Here is a 6,127-nt window from a genome sequence, read left to right as displayed (position 1 = left end):
TGTGTGCGTTTTTCTGTGTATGTGTACAGGTAGAGGCCTTGCGACGAGCTGATCAACCGCCCAAGCAGTCCTACCGAATGTGTAATATCTAGAAAAACAGAAGTGAACGGAGAAGTTCATGGAGGTAGGCCTAGGCCCACTGGGGCTGTAGTGCCAATGGAAAAACAATATATATATAGAACTGCTCCGATATTTACCTAGAGGGACTGAACAATACCATGAAAAATCTCAGAATATACGGTGTTCCAGCAAAGGTTCGAACCAATCTCCCTCTGAATACGAACCTACAGCGTACGCCTACACCAGCCTTCTGCGTTGCACGTTCCAGATATTATACCGGATTGTCCTCTTTACAAAGAAATTGAGCGCTATTGTTATTTGCGTAATGGTGATCATTTTATGAAGTTATTTTATTTTATTCCGGTCCTTTAGGCCATTGTTGGTGTGAGAAGCGGAGGTATTGGCTTGTGGCTTCTACCAGAGCTTATTCAAACCCCGTGCGATTTATGGCCCACAGAACAATCGCCTCTACAGCACACAACTTTCCTTTCCAACACGATATTTCTAAAAAAAAAGCCCCCTAAAACACCGCTGCTATAGAACACTAGGTCTCACTACCTTGCCCATTTTTATCTTCTTTTTCTTCCCCTTCCTTCTCCTCAATTCTGTTGTGGTCAGTACCCCAAGTCCTTGCTCACGGATTTATGTAAAACCGATATAAGTGTTTGGATGCTGAACGTTGGAAATTTCTCCTACACAAATTGTAGCAAAGCTGAGCTGGATGGCGTGTACCCCTGGATTATGGGGGGGTGGGGTGTCTGGTTCATATTTTCCTTCACTTTTTATCCCCGTCTTCCGATTACATCCCTTCTGGGTGCTGACATCACAACAAAAACTAACGACTTTTTAGATTTCCTTTGTTTGGAGATTGTCTAAAGATGTGGATTAATCACGAAATTTTTCATTAATACTTCGCGACAGTAGTTAGTCTTTCTTATTTGTAGATCGATAGAAGTCATTTTTTTTTGTTAGAGATGTGGGACTAGGTTCCTTGTACTGCGGCCATTTCTGGCCTATTGTACCAGCCCCAGATGATAGGTGAGGGTGATTGTGGAGCAATTGGTGGAATGAAGATTGGCAGGGGAAACCGAAGTACTCGGAGAAAACCTGCCCCAGCACCACTTTGTCCACCACAAATCCCACGTGACCAGACCCGGGATCGAACCAGGGTCGCCGCGGTGGAAAGCCAGCGACTAACCGCTTGAGCTATAGCGCGGCCTATAGAAGTCTTAACTAACTCACTGACTCCAGCAGAATCCTTCTTGAGACTCACGACCGGTCAACTGTTCAAAATCCAGACCCTCCCTCCCAATTTAGTGAAACCCAAATTTGCATCTCTGTATTCACAATAGCCAACCAAAAACAACAAATTCCATGGCCTGTACTCAGCAGGCCAACTATACCCACAATAACCCACCACTGGTCTCTATTCCCGACCAGATGACTCCAGACCACATTTTCAAAATCGTAATACTTTAAAGGTCCATGTTAAGCCTAATTTCTTTTTTTTTTAAGGAAATGATAGGAGGCTCATGTGATCACCTTGCCGTCTATGCTTCTATCTAACCTTTTTTTCGTTTCCTATGGGGTCCGTGTCGTATAAAAGGAAAGAAAGCGATTAGTTGTTCCCAGAATCGCTTGTAATATTATTGGACTTGGGGTTCTCACAGTGGTGGTTGTACTGTCTTCTGGCATTTAAAGTCATCTAGTTCGGAGGTAGCCTGGCTTTTCGAAGGAAAACAGCGTCTCCATCTTCATAATCGAGGAAAAAGCCAAGCAACAAATCAGCGTAAAGCAGCCTGCAAGCTAATTTCAGAAGACAGTACGTTTCATTTTCATTTCATGATCCCATTTACGACTAGTACTTCCAAGTAAGCTTTTGCTTTCAGGTTCTCCTAAGTTTTACACGAATTTCCGATCACTTCTGCGCATGCTACATGCATAGATTAAAAGTTAATATTCTAAACCGGTCCCTAGACTCTTTATAGTGCATGAATATATTTACGTTACTTTTATCGCACCTCAGGGCACGCGGTAGAGTAGTTGGTTGAGGCACTATGGTACAAGCCAGAAGGTCGCGGGTTCCATTCTCGATGAGGCCATTGGATTTTTTCAGTTGACCTAATCCTTCCAGCCGCACTACGCCCCTGGGGTCGACTCAGACTTTAACAAAAATGAATACCAGGAATCTCCCTGGGGGTAATGGGAGGCTGGTGTAAGGATGACAACCTCACCGCTTTCTGTAAGCCGATTACCTAGAAAATGTGGAATCCTCAATATCTCACATCCCAATGGACCTCCACGGACTGTTACAGGAATAGCTTAAAATTTCTTTTCCATTTTTGTCTATATCACACTTTAGAGCCGATTGTCTAGAGAAAATGTAGGAGCCTCGACGTCTCACAACCCTATGGACCTTCATGGCCTGTTACAGGGATAGCTTTACCTTTATACAATTCTCGTTTTCTCTGTAATGAGTACCCAACAATTCTTCAATATATTCCGAAAGCTGACGTTGCTTTCTGTCTACTTCATGTTGGTTTCTTGCTTGACTTGCTCTTCAACATTAATATGGAGGCGGCATGATTTTCCGAAACGTCGGATGACTTTCAACGGATTATATCCCGGAAGACAATATAATTGCATGGCTTTACCTGCTTACAATTGCCGTCCTAATGTGAAGCTGACACTAGCATCCATCTAGTGGCGAGCCTCAAAGTATACATGGTGTGGTGCTTAATTAAGAGCATGGATATTTCATATTTCGTCTTCACACGTATCCTCACTCTTCATGGTAAGTTTACGGTGTACAGTGTCGTGGTAACATATGCCTAATCTATGAAATTTACGCTTCATCTTCGGTGACATTCAGGATAATAATGTTTATCTTGTTTGTACTTGAAGACTAATGTACGTCGAGCAGCTGTCCACACAAGAAACACGAAAAACCAGGTACCGTACACCCGCCCACCAGATCAGTGGGTCAATGTCTTCTACCTCAGCCAGCCTCCGTTCTATTCTCCAGACCTCTGAGCTGGAAAGTTTCTGGAATGCAATAAGGATACCTCAAGGAGTGAAAAACCTCGGATCCTGGCTAGGGAAGAAGAGAGCTGGGAGGGAGCATATCCAATTTTTTTTTTCTTAATGGGGGACGGAACATGATCCTATTGGGCCACATTTGTCTACCTGCTGGAGCCGTAGTCCCTCCTCCTCAAAAGGAATTCCTAATGCAAGAGTGATACATATTACGGTAACGTTAAAAGCTTTCCCTGTGGTTACCTAAGCACTAAGCCATGAAGACTAATGATGGAATGGAGGTATAGCTCCACCAGTATTAACCTAGACACTAGGTAGAGGTGAGTGGCCTGCTTCACGCCCCGGCCGCTGTACTCCTGAGGAAAGAGACCACGGTATTCATTGGAGGCTACGTGAATACCAGAGCCGGTCTGGAAGCTGCAGAGTAGAGATAAATCTCTTACTCTTATCGGGAATTGAACACTGGTCGTCCAGCCCATAGCCCCTCGCTATAACTACTGAGCTATCCTGGCTCTTTAAAAAATCGTATTTCTGAGACGTCAGTTTTCAGGTTGTCACGGTGGTGAAAGCGAAGAACAACATTTTAAGGGGATGTGACACCGTGTTATCTGGTAGAATTTCACTGACATTTTGGCGGAACTTACTGCCTTCATCTTTAGGGTCAAAGAGTTAGCCAAATAAGCAGGAAGCATAAGTAGTAGGTTTCTCCGAAATGTCGGCGAATATCTGCCAGACTACACGGTGTCAGATCTCAGAAAACAATACACTCCTCATTTCTGATGGTGTAGAATTGTTCATCATGCAGAGATGTTCGACTGAAGCAGAACAAACGTCCATTACTGTAGAGTTCGACATTCGACTTTAGTCGATATCAAAGAATAAACTCCCCCTTTTGCGTTCTTTCGACTTTGCTCACTGGGCTATTAAAATGAACTTTCGTTTTTTGTTTCCTATTTTGTTTTCAAATTATACTATTACAGGGAAACAGTGAGAAAAACAAAACATGTGTCCTGTAGTCCGCAAGCGACCTATACTGACCGAGCGACCATCGCTCGTCGGCGAAGTTTGTGCGAACTTCAGCGGGTAGAGGGTGTCACGTGGTCAGCGCAATGGATCCTTACGGCCGTTAATAGCTGGTGAGAAAGCAAAAGCGAAATATTATTTACCCCACATGTATTTATTATATTCTTTTTCTGTTCATTGGGAATTTTATGTGTCTCTTCATAGTTGTCAGATATCGACTGCGCTAATAAAATGTGAAGCTATCCCTGTAACATGGCGTGGACACCCATAGGGTTGTGAAGCATCGAGGCTCCCACATTTTCTACACAATCGGCTTACAGTTGGAGGTGAGGTTGTCAGCCTTACGCGCCTACCGCCCTTTACCCCAAGGAAGCTTTCTGGTCCTCATTTCTGTTAGAGGCTGAGTCGACCCCAGGGCAATAGTGAGGCTAGAAGGATTAGTTCAATTGAAAATATCTGATGACAGTCTCGGGAATCAAAACCTCTACCCTCCGGCTTGTAGCACAGTGCCTCAACCATCTGCGCTACGGCGTGTCACCTACATATATCTCAATAGAAATAATGTACTCTATTCGGCTCACAGATAGTGGTGAGGTTGTCAGCCTTACACGCCGGCCACCCTTCAATCTCAGGATGATTCCTGGTAATAGCTAACTAAATAGCTAATTAAATAATCAGCTGAACTGCTTATTCGAGGATATACAAGTTCCAGATATATCTCGTTGCTTGAAACCCAAACGTATACTATCGTAAAGAAAGAACCACTGCCATTCTATGGTAATGTAGCTCAACCCGGTTTCTTGTTTTCTTTTTCTAAGGACTCTGTCAGTACTGAACTCACACCCAAGCCTCGACCTCTCAGGCTCCTGGAGGCTAACCCTTCCATGAAACCTTTTCACCACAATTTTATAAGCGTCTTTCGTTCCCCATATTTGCAACGTCCTTTATGCAGTCATCTTGAAGGAACATTTTCTGGACTATGACGCCGTATGGTCCGGTAGGATTTCACAGACGTTTCGGAGAACTACGCTGCCTCCATCTTTAGAGTCTAAGATGTCCCAAGCAAGTTACGAAAAAGATTGGCTTCGTGATACGTTCCTCCCGAAACATCTACTAATCATGAGACTAAACAGAGTCCCATCCCGTAAGACAGTACGCTTCATACCTGCAATCATACCTACTGATATTACTGCAGTAACGGGTAAGATAAATTTGTCCCTGTGCTCAATTAATTAAACAGCATGTCATGAATGTTTATGGGAGAGTGAAGGTTAGCTTCACGTCCCAGCCGCTTAACCCTTGGCAAACAGCCCCCGTTCCCACTGGTTAAGTAGTTGGTTTGGTCCCAGAACTGGTCTGGAATTTGTAGGGAAGAGAAAAACTTGCCTCTGCCAGGAATTAAACCGCCGCCGTCCAGCCCGTAGCCCATCTTTATACCGGCTTATGAATCGTAAAGCTCTGCTCTGTATAATCACTTTAGTCAGTTAGTTTCTCTTCTTTATGTTAGCATATGCTGTTCGTCCTTAATGAAATCGCTGGATAGAACAGCAGATACGAGTACAACATTTCATTGGCGGCCCAACGAATGCAAAGCACAGCAGTATTGGTCCGCAGTATTCAGGCCAAGGTTGTGATTAGCTTAAATTAATTTTCAATTTCAGGAGAATAGGATTGGTTTGAGGTGGCGCCTCCTTTCACTTTAGTTTCCTGCTCAACTTATTATTCGCCCATGAAGATGCTGACATTTTCCTCCGAAACGTCTGGTGACTTTCAACGGATTGTTCGGTGTTATATCCCAGAAGACAGTAACCTTCATAACCATCTCTCTGATAACCTCAAATCCTACATGGAACGGACCTACTAGTATTTTATACGTATTTGTGCCAGTAGAAACAAGACAAATACTCCGTCGCCTGTAGTCCGCAAGCGAACTATACGACCGAGAGACATCCGCTTGTCGGCGAAGTTAGTGCCAACTTTTACGGAGAGAAGGTGTCACGTGGTCAGC

The sequence above is a fragment of the Cryptotermes secundus genome, unplaced genomic scaffold (assembly GCF_002891405.2).
Source record: "Cryptotermes secundus unplaced genomic scaffold, Csec_1.0 scaffold641, whole genome shotgun sequence".
Taxonomy (NCBI): Eukaryota; Metazoa; Arthropoda; class Insecta; order Blattodea; family Kalotermitidae; genus Cryptotermes; species Cryptotermes secundus.
Note: the sequence above shows the minus strand (reverse complement) of the source record.